This window comes from Mus pahari, chromosome X (genome assembly GCF_900095145.1).
Source record: "Mus pahari chromosome X, PAHARI_EIJ_v1.1, whole genome shotgun sequence".
NCBI classification, from domain to species: domain Eukaryota; kingdom Metazoa; phylum Chordata; class Mammalia; order Rodentia; family Muridae; genus Mus; species Mus pahari.
Genome location: NC_034613.1, coordinates 59,838,048 through 59,852,114, shown reverse-complemented (window position 1 = coordinate 59,852,114; position 14,067 = coordinate 59,838,048). Strand labels below are relative to the sequence as shown.

At 47.3% G+C, this 14,067-nt stretch overlaps 1 protein-coding gene across 2 annotated transcripts in view; it reads right to left on the bottom strand.

The window, feature by feature from the left end:
- Nucleotides 1-3,393, bottom strand: part of Mamld1 (mastermind like domain containing 1) — a 106,877-nt gene extending 103,484 nt beyond the window's left edge. For both annotated transcript variants that reach the window (XM_021188003.2, XM_021188004.2), the window contains exon 1: nt 3,172-3,393. The gene's annotated coding sequence lies outside the window, so the exon portion shown is untranslated. The remainder of the gene's footprint in view (nt 1-3,171) is intronic.
- Nucleotides 3,394-14,067: the final 10,674 nt, after the last annotated feature.

The following is a 14,067-nucleotide window of genomic DNA, read 5'->3' as shown; positions in this document are numbered from 1 at the left end:
CTATTTAATATGCTACCGGTCATCAGGAGAAAAGAGGGCTGTTACTTTAAGGGGAAAAAGCTGATTAGCTGCTCTAGCTGGCAGCAAACAGCTGGTCTGTCCAGCAGGTTCAAGGCCATTTCAGCTTCTCTCTTATGGAGGTACCATATGTTCCATCTCGCACATCAGCAGCTTTATTTTCCAATGATCTTGCTCCAGAAGAGATGCACAAATGGGGGAGAAGGGTGAACCAGTAGTTCACCCTTTGATTACTTTTTTATGCTTTTACATGTAATTGGGTGTGTGTGTCAGGGGGTACCACTTAACCTAGTACTTTAAAGTCCAAAAGATGATCAGACAACACACTTATCAATAAACTCCACAGATGGGAGTGGAGCAGGAGAAAGATATGCAAAAAGGAATGAGCGCGGGCACACACACTCACAAAGACTTCAACATCAGATTAAAGGGGAATGGGGGAGGGGCAGAGTCAAGGAGGGATAAAGAGGAACTGGACTGCCCTAAGATCCACCAGCTTGAGTTAGGCCCCGCCCACTTCTTACTTGTAGCCCCCCCCCCCTTTTTTTTCTTATCAGTAGCCTTATCTTCCCAGAGGAACTTCAGGTGCAGAGAAGTGGACCATTTTGGAGAAGCCTGGAGGAGCAGGCTGATGGGATATAAAAGGTTTCTTGGAACAACAGACTTAAAATTGCCCAGGGCAAGCCCTGTTTTCTCCCAAATTTGGTGGGTTGGGGCTGGGGGAGCAGGTGTAAGGGGCAGGGACCAGTAAATCCTCAATGCAGCTGAAAAATGATGCTGGTGCGTTTTGGATACCCCTAGTTGCCAACATTGTGTTTGTATAAAGGCAACAGGCCAATGCATGGTCCAAGGCCGCTTTTGCATTCTCACTTCCAGTCCCAGACTACCCTAGAGGTGCCTCAAACAAAGGGCACCCTCAGAGAGTTTCAGTCCTGTCGTGTGTGTGTGTGTGTGTGTGTGTGTGTGTGTGTGTGTTGGGGGTGGGGGGATATGATAGTGGGGAGCAGGAAGGAAGAGGAATGTAGCTAGATTGCAAGGTGGTTAAAGCCTCAAGCCATTACCAGCGTCTCTGCCGCCTACAGGCGCGTCAGCCACCCTAGGTTTTGGGACTGAGAGGGGAGCCCCAAAGCAAAGTGAAACCGAGGAAAGGGCGCCCCCTATGCCCAAGTCCTGCCATCACAAGAACCTGCGGCAGTTGCCCACCCCTCTGAGCGTTCGCCGCCTCCCGCCTGGCTCCTGCCTGCTTACTGTGCAGCGGGCCAGTCTTAGATGCAGGGATTTAGGGTGTCCAAGGCCGGCAGACCAAGCGCATACAGAGCGTCAGAAACAAGAGCTTTCCGCGACTTCTCGGGTTCCTACAGAGAGCCCTCAAAATACAGACCCCCCCTCCTCCATTGCCTACACTAGCCCTCCTGTCCCGAGCGGCTTGAAGCTACTTGGAGGCTGCCTCCCCCGCCCTCTGCCTCTGAGTCCCTTTCCCCTTCCCTCTCTCCAGCCTCCTGGGAAACAAAGGGGCTTTTTATAAAGCGGATTGTTGGCGGCGGCGGCGGCGGGGGTGGGAAGGAGGGGGGAATCTATAAAGACAAGAAGAGGTGGGAGGGAGGGAAGGAAAGAAGCTGCGCGGCCTCCAGGGGCCCAGAGCAGTGGTGGCAGCCAGGAAGCCCTGGTGGGTGCATGGTAGACCCCACCCGGACAGTGAGCACCAGAGCGAGAGCCTGCGCCTACCAAGAAACTGGGCCGAGCCACTGTGATGCTCCTAATCCGCCCACCGCAGGCAGGGAACATGAGTAGCGGCCATGGCCCGGACCGATGGAGGCAACATGAATCCCGCGGGGGTCTTCTCTGGAAGACCGTGGCCCTTTCCCTAGCAAACTCTTTGAGAATTGCTGAGGGTTGCGGAGACTTTGCGTCTTTGTTACAGCACGACTGTCTCTCCTCCACAAGGCTCTTTCGCCCTCACAGACAATGTCCCGGAACCGGCCTTGGTCAGCTATCCGCAAAAGGAACATTTCGCTTGGGGACAGTACTCTAAGGGGTTCCTTCTCCTGCCAAACAACAAGGACAGGCTACCCCAGCAACTGGAATCCAGTCTCCCCATGATCCCTAGCCACCCTGTGCCCCTGACCTCGCTCACACACCCACATTCTGGGTGCCCGACTCAGCCGCACCCAGCTGCAGGAGCCCAGCAGGGAGTGAATACCCCAGATGGAGGCGCGTCTGTTTGCCCAGGTTCCGATGGCTTTAGGGCCGAGTTTTCAGTCTGGGTAATCCTATTAGTGTCCGCTCAGTCCGAATTTAATCAAGGATCAGAATCAGGCAGCACCGCTAGCTTTCCAGGCTTCGGACTGGCTGCATCAGGACGGAACCTGGCCAAGCCAAGTGGGCAAGAAAAGTATTTGGCGGCGCTCCGGGGGGCTTCCCACCCGCCCTAGGCAGAGCCTGGCGCCGGCTCTGCCGCTGAGAGAATGCCCGGGAGCCTAGAGCGCCAATTCCTGCGCAGGGGCTCTGGAAACGTTGGGTGGGAAATCAGCAGGGGTTGCCTCAGGCCCCTAGCTCTGCTCCAGGCTGCTTTCATGAGGAGGAGTTGGCAAGTGGGGTGGGGGAAGCACAGGGCAACACGCACAACCACTTTGCTCTGCAGCAGCAAATCAGTTTGGGGCCGGGGAATTCCTCATCCAGTACCCACTGCTGGACTCTGGAAGCTGGCATGAAAAGACAGTGTCTCTGATGACACCTTGAGCAGTGAGCAAGTGGCCCAGGGGTGTGGGGATGGAGTAGGTGCTTCTTGATAGCCTAACCTAGCCCAGGGAGCCCGCGCAGCTTGAGCCCCTCTATACCTTTCCTTCCTGGAATGCAGCCGCCTCCGCCCAGTTTTGGATGCCCTCAGGGGAGCCTAAAAGAAGACAGAGGCCAAAGACCCCGGGCATAGAGACCTGCGCTCACCCCAGTTAGGCCAGTTTGAGGGGGTGGGGGGTAGCCAATCCCCAGCACCAGGTGGGCCGTGTGTTCAGAGCAAACTTTGGGGTCTCCCATTTCACAGCATCCCAGGGTCCCGGATCCTAAAAGATGGAGACTATAATTGGGGACTATAAGTGCACCCGAGAGTCCCCCCACTGGAGCAGTCGGACTTCCCGCACCCGCCTTCACCCTTACCGTGTTGCGGAGCTCCAGCAGCAGCCAGGGCAGAGCCAGAGGGGCGGGCGGCCGCCGGCACGGGCAGCCTACCCAGGCGCCCGCCGAATGGCCCAGGCGGATTGAAGATCACCCCCTGGCTAGCGGCCGGTACCCCCGCGCCCGCCCGCCGCCCGTCGCTTCAGCTCGCGGCCAAGTTCATGCTGGCGGCGCTGCAGTGGCGGCCTCAATCTGCTCGCTCCATTCCCACCGCCCGGCTCCGCGCCGCGCGCCCGGAAGGTGGAGTTTCGGGGGTTTAAGTTACTGATAGGCATTTCTCACTGCTGTGTCACTCGGGGAGGAGGAGACACGCACGCCGCACACTCACACACCCTCACACTCACAGCGACGAGCAGCTCTGGTCTTAAAGGAGAAGCTGCGCTGCCCTGCCTGCGACCCCACCGGCCTAGAGCCCTGAAAGGCAGGGTTTTCAAACCAAGATGTAGCCACAAGCAGCTTAAGAACTGGTCGCCCAAGGGACCTTCCAAATCCTCCAGACACTTTTTAATGAGGAAAGGAACAGCAGGCTAGATTCACGGTGGCAGCCTTCTTTCTCTGTTATGGCTACTGATGCAGCTGGGAGAGAAGTGGAGAGAGTGAGGGAACAGTTATCTGGAAGGCTCCTTTGTAGGTGAAGGGTGGGTGGCCTGCACTAGCAAAGTCAAGTGGCTTGACTTGACTGTGCCCTGATGGGGAGAAGCAACAGTAGAGTTTGAAAGGAACTCTAATCATTAATGGACAGAGCCACCCGAGGGCCACAGAAGACCCTGCTGGGCTTAGGGGAAAAAAGCCATGTTCCCCAGTTTAACTTTTCCAGTTAGCTAGGGAATGAAGCAAGCTGGTGGCTATTGAGGGTTACTGATGTACAGAATAATGAGAGTGAGGAAAAGCCAGCACTCGGCTGTGATAAGGTGAAAGAATGTTCCAGATTGAAGACAGGATGAAAGACAACCAAGAGAAAAGTGACAAAGATAGATAGAGATGATGATGATGATGATGATGATGATGATGATGATGACGACAACAAGGGACAAGGAAGGTGGTGGTGGTGGTGGTGGTGAAGCAAGCAAAGAGGGAGGGAGACCCCTTTTCAAATATCAGCAGAGCTTGCCAGCTCAGAGAGTGCTGCCAGCTCCCTCACCTCCTTCAGGAAAGGGCACTCACCTGCAGTGGGTGGCAGCTGCACTGACTGCTGCTGGTCTCACTCTCCTAGTAGGGAGGCAATATGTCTGTAGGCTCACCATCAGCTCATACCTGAATGGTCAAACAAACCGACCAGCAGTGACTAGCCCAGGAGGGACCTAGCCTCTCAAAGGTCAGCTATTAACCTACATGTCACCGCCCCAACCCCGCTCCCCCGCCCCGAGCTAAGGGACACCTGCCTTTTCCCTCCTTAGTGTTCCTATCCTCACTGCCCCTCCTCCCCCCTCCTGTTCTTAGCTCAGAGGCTGGTTGTTGTCCTGGCTGCCAGTAAGATTATCCCGGAACTCAGAAGCGCTGGTCACAGTCTCTATTGACTCTTGTTTTCTCTAGGTGCAGGGCTAGGGAAGACCATGCTAGAGCTAGTCTGGACTAGCTGCTATGGTGGAGTTGATCACAGGACCATCACCTGTGGCTTTTGCAGAGCTGTGATTTCCTTGTAAACTGCCTGGTGGACCAGTGCCTGTTCTCTACCCTGGCGCTGAGGCTGGAGGCTCTCTCTCTCTCTCTCTCTCTCTCTCTCTCTCTCTCTCTCTCTCTCTCTCTCTCTCTCTCTCTCTCTGGTAGTGGGCTGCACCCCTTCTTTAAGGTACCCGACCCAGCCATGTTACTATCCTGAACTATCCCTGGAGGTAGTGGCAGCAGCTGCTTCAGTAGCAGTAGTAACAGAGGCTGAGCACCACAGGGGAATGTGTAACTACTCCCACAGTTCAGCTAGCTGAGCTTCTACAGGTACCTCTTAGTAGCAATGTGCAGCTTGTTTGCCTGTTTGAGGGAGTCCAGGGCCATAAAGAGGTGGGGCTGTCTTCCACTCAGCCCCTTCTTTCATCCCCTCCCTAGCCCAAGAACCTAGGACAGTCTGGAGGGAAGGGGTCAAAACTTCTTAAATCAACAAAAAATCCCCTGGTGGGCTTCTTTGATGCTACATAACAGCTGTCTCTTCTAAGCTCTTAAGGAAGTTTTATGGTGACCCAGCTCTGTCTGGGCCCAAACTGAAGGCACAGATGCTAGATATGGAGGCAGTGGGTGAAGGGGGTACATTCATCAGCCTGCCCCTCTGGTAGTAGTACATTGTAGCTGAGTCCAATCCTTTCTTCTTTGGACCTGCAGTTGCCAGCAAAGGCTATGGATTACTAGTGAGTCAATCTAGGGTACCCACCCTCGGGGTTTACATAAAGGAGATTTCACCCAGGACTCCTATGGCTGAGAGAGCTTGAGAATCTCTCTCTTAAAGAGTATCTGATCAAGCCGAGTTAAAAGGAGGATAGCCAACCATTGTGGGGCATTGTCTAAGGGATTGGATTTTATCTTTTAAGTATGCTGTAGCCAAGAATGTAGAAGGTAAAGTTCTACTCCTGGTGATATACCACTCAAGCCCCAAGTCACTCTGCTTCCCCCAGGAAGGAAAGGATGACTATTCTTCCAAAGTGTCTTGGGACGTACAGATCACAGCTGTACCTGTCCTAAAGCTAACTGCCTGGAACTACTAGTTATCTAAAACTACACATGAACCCAACTTAACCCGGCTCCTGCTGGACTCTTAGCATGTCTAGCCATAGCTCAAGATCAAAGCTCAAGGCCACACATTTCCTTGGAAGCTTCAATGGTTCTTCTCTTTCAGCCATACTCCCTATCTAGTCCCACAGAAATTCTGGCTTCAAAACAAAGCCACAATCTCAAACTTTTCTGCTCCTCTGTGGATATCCTGTGCTTCCTGTGCCTCCTGAATCTCCTATTGGCTCACTCCAGGGGCAAGCTTGCCCAGGCCCTTTCCTCTATTAGACCCCTCTGCTTCCTGCTATGTAAAATGCTGTATTGGCTCCCCACAACACTGTACAAAACTAAAGGGCTTCACATGGCCACATGGGACACATCATCTTACCTCGTCCATTACCAGAGCATCCTGACCCTTCTTCAACAGGCTAGGTACCTTCTCACCTTAGGGCCTTTGCACTAGCTCTTTTCTAGGGCTGGAATTCACTTCCCGCAGACAGGCCAGCTCCCTCATTTCCTTTATTCTTGATATAAATGTCACCTGGCCACCCTGTTTAATGTTTCAAAGCCCTACGCCCATCGCTGGCACTTCCTCTCCCTTTCCCTGCTTTGTTTTCTCCCCAGCACTCAGCAGCAGCTGGCCTCTGTAAGTTTCATCCCAGGAGGGCAGCCCTGAGCCTGCTTTATGCACCTCTGGGGTGTCCATTCTGACTGGTATGTCATCTCTACTAAGTGACTGTTCATAGATTCTGTTTTTCTTGGAGCTTTCTAGGAAGCTGGGTGAGGGGATGCTGGCCACAGGATTGTGCATACCCTAGAAAAGAGACACATAGCTGTCATTACGTTTTTCAGGAAGACTATGACCTAAACAAGTGTTAAGAGGGATGAAGGTCAAGCAAAGAGCTTGATGTTAGTACCATGGAAACTTGTTGTCATCAAGGGACACTTGAGTCCAGATACATAGGTGGCTGCCTTACAAGTAACCATAGGGGTACAATGAATACTTCTATCAGTTACTGTTGGAAACATGGGTTCATCATGGTTGTCATCTAGGGTATGTTCAAGGTTGATTGTTGCCGGGCATGGTGGCACACACCTTTAATCCCAGCACTTGGGAGGCAGAGGCAGGTGGATTTCTGAGTTCGAGGCCAGCCTCACCCACAGAGTGAGTTCCAGGACAGCCAGGGATACACAGAGAAACCCTGTCTCAAACAAAACAAAATAAGAAAGAAAGAAAGAAAGAAAGAAAGAAAGAAAGAAAGAAAGAAAGAGAAAAAGAAAAAGAAAAAAAAGTGTCTTTCTCTTCACTAAGTGGATGAGTGAAGACAACCAGGGTTCTTTTGTCGCTCACAATTCAGTCCTGAGTCTTAAGCTAGCAGAATATTTCCATCCATTTTCCTAGATACTTTCATTGCCTTACCTACAAGAATATATGTGTCAGGTTGTAGATAATGAAATGCTGGCTTCTGAAACATAAAGGCATGTGTTCAGTAGCACACATCTTACAGTGGCAGAGCACTAAGCAATTGTATTTCAAAGCTGGGTGTGTGGCCACCTGCTTAGTGGATGCAGTCCTGGCTTATGAGTATACATACACACAGAGAGGAATCCCATAGAAGTCTCAAGGAACTGGGACACCCACCACCAGGAAGCTTCTGGCTCTGCTACTGAGAAGCTATCAAAGCCTCAAGAATGAGCTATTGGAGTCCAGAGGCACTATGCCAAGGCATATATAGGCCCTGCCTTAGGTCTGACCCAAACCTGGACCTTCATGGATTTGAAAACAATCAGCAGCCACCCGTTATTCAGTCAGGTTCCTGTGAACACATGCCAAGTGTTCGAAAGTTCACATGACAAATGGTGGGGGGAGGGGTTAACTGGGTAGCCTCTGGAATTCTGTTTTGGGGGGTTGGGATGCCCAGGTAAAGCCCAGTGAGCAGTCACATGTTGACTAAAAATTGGGAACCATACATGGTTGCTCTGCTCATCTTCCCTCCTTTCTTCCCTTGTGTTTTACGAATCCTACTGCTGATGGCATTGAATGCAAACTGCACCATCTCCTGAATTTCCCAGGTCTTTTGTTTGTTTGTTTTCTGTAAAACTAAATCATGGTGGTAGTTTCTGCCTTGTTATGGAATGGTCAAGTTCCCTTATGCCTGTGGGACACCCTTGGCAGGGTACTCAGCTGTTATGATTTGAATCTGAAATGTCCTCCACAGGCTCATTGTTTGAATGCTTGGTCCCCAGTTGGTAGTGGAAACTTTAGGGGATCAGGCTTAGGTAGAGGAAGTAGGTTGCTGTGTGGAGCTCTTAGAGATGTATTATTTCTACTTGCTTACTGACTTTCTCTGCCTCCGGTTCAGCCACAAAGTTAATCGTTGTCCTCTGTCAAACATTCCCCCTGCCTTGAGGTCCCACCCAAGCACAAAGGGACAAACAACCTTGGAGTGAGTTAACCCTAAGCTAAAATAGGCTTACAAGTTGTTTTGGTCACTCATTTCATCACAGTAAACATGAATGGAGCTAAGACATTGGTCTAGAGCTTATTAGCAGTCAAATAAGAAGGGGTGCTGTTGTGATTATTATCCTAAATGCACACAGAGTCAGGAGACTGGGGTTGAATCTAACAAAATGCAGCACATTCAAGTGACAACTCAGATTCTGGCTGGAAGTCCAAACCCCCTGATGATGCCTGGCTTCTTTGCAAGTGCCCTGGATGTCTGGCAAAAGGTGAATCTGTGCCGAGTTAAAAGACAGAGTCTAGCACAGTGGTGGACATCTCCTCCTACTACAGTAGAAGAAAGTCCTTAGAAAGTGAATTGAATTCTTTCTCTTCCCTGAGTTCTTAAGCAATTTTAATTTTCTCTGGAATGTCGTTAATAGTAAGCATTTCTAAGAAACACAGTGGAAACAAATAGGAAATAGTTAAAATATTGATTGTAATTTCCTGGCTACTCCTCTGATTAAAAAAAAAAACATTTAGCTTTTTATTAAAATCTACATTAGCAAGCGAACAGTTAATTAAGGAGCTGTAGAATAGCTTGCATTGATTTCACCATAAAGCCAGGAAAAGGTGGCTAAGAGTCATTTTTCCTTCTAGTTCTTGCTTACCATGTACTCAGCTTCCCAGATTGCCATAGGTAAATCATTAAAGCCCAGATAAGGATGGGAAACAGCCTTTGAAACAGGCATAGGTAAACAATTTAGGGAATTAACATAGAACCAGATGGCTGGAAGCTATCCTCCAGCACCATACAGAAAACTGAAAGATATTGTTAAAGCACTTGTGTAGACAAAATTATGCAGATGGCTTACTAATTATTGATTTTCATGCTATGACATTTTCTCCAACAGTGCAGGCACTACACAGGCCCCACATGGGAAGATGCTCTATGTAGTGCTGCTGTAGGACCCTTCAGACCATTGTGATTTTGTGATAAAAAAGGGAAACAAAACAGCACAACACTGGTCTGTGGCTGTCTTGGCAACCAGCTGAGCTGCCGCTGACCCATCATCATAACCGTGCAGAAGGTTAATCTGACCCAACATCGGGAGAAATATTGACCACGAAGTCTGGAGAGGAAATCCAGACATGGTGCCCCAGATGACCCAAGGCAAATCACAACCAGAAGGAGATGAAGCTCAAGGACAGACCTACTATGTGCCAGGCCTTATGCCTCTCTTCGGTGAGCTCACTGAGACCCCCAACAGCTTATTTCAGAAGTAAGCAAACTGAAGCTCACAAAGATTGTCACCATGGAGGCAAGATTCAAATGTACTAAGCATTGTAGGATAGAGCAGACTCAGTATCACTTGGTTAGCACAAAGCTCCCTGGGGAGGAGGTGAGGAAAGTGCCACATTTCACACATAGGCTCTGTGCCTGGTGCTTCAATGGCTGGCCTGCCTTGGCTTATGACAAAGGGCTCTCCCATTTGCAGAAATTTTGTCATCTCATTGATTGAGACCTTGGTAGCTTGAAATTTGTTGTAGTGGAAATAGTTACTCCAAGAAATGGGCATTTGCTGCAAATTAGAGTGAGCTGATAAACACCAGCTAAGCAGCACTGATGAGTAACTGTGGCCTGGACCAGTTTGCTAGCATGTGAAATAGAGAAAACAATAGTGATCATCATATCAAAGCATTGCAGTAATGAAATACAATAATACATTCAATTGCCTAGGACATGGGCCATACAGGTCTGTGAAAGACCCAATATACAGCATGTCTCTGGAAGATTATACTGGAGCTGACAATGTCACCTAGAAACATCAAAACCAACACCTTATGTTTGGGGTGATGTGCAAATGTATTGTATTGCCAGACACAGCAAAGTGGAGACAGTTAAATATAATATAAGATATTTGATACTACATGGTTGGACATTTATTATATTTTTTGAGAGTGTCTCATGTGGTTTGGGCTTCAATCTTCATATGTAGCCAAGGATGATCTTGACTTTATGCTCTGTGTTCCTGTTTTCCAAGGGCTAGGATTGCATGTGTGTATGTACCACCATGTCTGGTTTGTATGTGGTGTTGTTGGTCTATCCAAGGGCTTTGTGCATTTTAGGCAAACATTCCACTTATAGCTATGTCCTCAGCTCCCATTTCTCATACTTTTAATTGCTAGTTTAGAATGTGCTACTTATAAAAATAACAGTTTACTGTAAAAAAAAATCTGTCACATTATAGCACTTCATGGTTTTGCTGTTTTTCCCAATTCTTGATGGAATCATTTTCTCTTGTGTTTGATTTTATGCTGTGATGATTGGCATGGCCCTAGGGACAGCATATTATATAGTATATCCCTATCATATTCCTTAGGGGATTAGGTGATATAGGTCTGTGTAAGTACATTCCATAATATTAGCAAATTGATCATATTACCTAACAAGGCATTTCTTATAATGTATCTCTGTTATTAAATATCACATGACTTTATAAGTGATCAGTTTGTGCTATTTGTAAAAACAAGCATGCAACCACTGTTATTAAATAGTAGGGTAATTATACTTAGGTGGTCATGCATTTCTTTTAGATCACTGGTTCTCAACCTATAAGTTGTGACCCCTTTGGGGTCAAATGACCCTTTCACAGGGGTCACTTAAGACCATCAGAAAATACAGATATTTGCATTACAATTCATAACAGTAGCAAAGTTACAATTATGAAGTAGCAACAAAAATAATTTTATGACTAGGGGTCAGTACAACATGAGGAAGTACATTAAACTGTATTACTGTACAAACTGTATTATTAAAGGGTCACAGCATTAAGAAGGTTGAGAACCACTGATCAAAGTAACAACATCCGCACTAATCTCCCTAGCTCCAATTTTGTCTCTTCTAATGTAGCCTTTTCATAGGTACTTTGATTAATTTTTATAATACTGATCTTTATCTGCTTAAAAGATATCAATAGCAACTCATTACCTTTCAGGCTGAAGTTCCACCTCTTTATTTAACATATATTCTCCATCTAATGTAGTTCTTTTGCAAAATACCAAAATCTCTTAATTTTCTAAGACTTCTGCAACAAAAGTAATCAAGTCTGGGATTGGGGTGGGGGCTTCCACGGTTTTAGAGGCTTGGTCCATGAGAAGAAGGTAGTGTTCAGGTTAATTCATTCTAGGTCTGCAAGGAAGAATCTGTTTCAGATCCCTCTCCTGGATTGAAGATGGCTAGATTCTCCCTCTGTCTTTCTATCCTTTTTCTTCAAAAGTACATCTGAATGTTCATATTTCCCATTTTTATAAAAGATACAAGATATACTAGAATTTGGGAGGGACTATCCCTACTACAAATAGGCTCATCCTAACTTATTACATATCTAATGACACTATTTCCATGAAGGTTATATGCTTAAGGTTTGAAACGAGGTTGGCAGTGACAACTTAAGAACAGGGGAGGCAAAATTCAGTCTATACCATCCTACCCCTTGGTTCTCAAGAGTTAATGTCTTTCTTACAAATCACTTCATTCCAACATCTTCCAGAGCCTCACCCATCTCTCTTGGTCCTAACTTTTGTCCAAATGTCATCTCAATTAGGCAAGGGTGAGATTTGGGGTACAGTTTACCCATCTTGGACATTTGCTTCTAGCATGTAAAGGTAGGACAAGCATAAGTCAGCTGTCCCCAATCTAAATGAAGAAGTGGGAAGGACAAAAGAGGTGTTTGCTTATGAGAAAGTCTAAAATCCAGTAGGTTAGGTCTCATTCCATTTCACAGTTTGAGAAATAACTTCTTTGGCTTTATTCTCTGCTCTCCAGGCTTGTCCTCAGCCTTCACCAAGACAACCCATGCAATGGACACAGCAAATCTCAGATGGTTCTGAAGCAAGCTGTTCTTTTGCACATCCATGCTGTACACAAGTTCTTCTCTCCAGGCATCAAGGGGCCCTTCTTTCTCTGATCACTGTGTCACATAACTGTAATTATTGAGTCCTGGGTAGAGCCTTAGCTCCACATCCTAGAGGTTTTCTTCATCTGACACAGAAGATGGAGCTCCCTGGTTTGTGAAAGGTACTTCTAGTACCTGTGCAGTTGTCAGGGTACCCACTATCCTGCATAAAACTGCCTATCCTCCTGCTCCCTATTTAGAATGGGTGCTCCTTGAATTCAGGTACCAGCAGTTCTTGATCATGTCTTGGTTACAAAGGACTGGGTAACTTTTAGTGCTTCATTATCTTAGTGGTTTGACAAATGCACAAAGGAACCTTTCCTGAATACCTACAGTGCAGAGAGTATTAAACTTAGATTTTCCATTCTTGTAAAGATGAGGGAGAACATAAAATTATATCAGTCATTAGAGACAGATTATGCCAAATGCTTGAGATCTGGAAGGGACCTCCTAGCCATAGGTATTAACACCTCACAGTTTTTAGCTTATTGGACAATGATGCTGACCTTATGTAAGATAACAGTACAGTGAAAAAGCATATCTACGAACTCTAGGTTTTAGCACTTAGAAAATATGTGACATCAGGTAGCATACTTGCCCCTCCTGTGCTTTTGTTTCCTTAGATGTTACATGGGGCTGCAGCACAAAGTTAGTGTGGAAAACTCAATGTGTTCATAGCCGCCAAATAGTGACCATTATTCAGAGATAGGCATAGCTTGACTAGGCATTCCAGCACCCACTGCTGCTGAATCCTGCTTGTCTGGCCTAGAACAAGATTTCAGAGAAGCATGTTTCATTCTTGTCTTGTCCATGGCACGACTTCAGTAAACACTTCAGTGCGTGGGAAGTAGGTGAATCTCTAAATGGCAAGTGGTGCCAGGCGTGAAGTAATGGCAAGATTTATGGTCTGGAGGAGAGTACCCTGGGTTCTTGATTGTTTTTCCTTATGGACCAAGACCTCTGTCTTTCTGGCTCTTTCTCCTGAGAAAGAGGCAGGTGAGGTCAGAAGATACTTGGATTCCTGTGAGCATACTCTATAAGTAGTACCTCATCACTATGTTAGTGACTCAAAATTGGGATCCAGAAAAGCCTTTGTGCTTCTGAGATTTTTGTCAAAGCACTTGCAAAGTGGCAGTAGATGGGAAATTACAATATTGGGCAGTAGCCAAGAGGAAGAGTGTACGCACCTTACATGGGATTGAAATGTCCCTGTGGTTCAGAGAAAGGAGATTCAGAGAAGAAAGTAAAATCAGTGCCTTTGCGGCAGCCAAATTTCCATCTCAATGCTGTGTACCTGCAACTTTATGCCCAGTGCTGGATTAATCAGGTTGGCATCACATTGCACTGGAAGCAAAGCAAATGGGTTGTAGTAATCAAATCTTCAGGACCTGGTAGGTGGTAAATGCCTACCTAGCTAAGAGGACCTTGGTTCCTGATTTGAGAACTGTGAAAATCCAGCTTTGAGAGGGTGTCACACTGACAATTGCATTGACCATCTAGAAAGGCTTCTGTTTACTGTTTGTCTTGCTCCTGTCCCTATCATTGGCCCATAGATGTTCATTTTATTCCATGTCCTGTCTGTGAAGTGACAGCCACATACTGGCTTCCTGTTCTTAAAGAGTAAGCACGGCAACATGCCATCTCACAGGAAACACTGAGTTCTTATGACTAAGAGAATCAAGAAATAAACCTTAAGAAGCTTCTGCAACCCTAAGCACAGGCTGGAGGATCAAAGCAGAAGGCACATTTCTCTTCAGCAGGGTAAACAACAAACAACATTTCCTA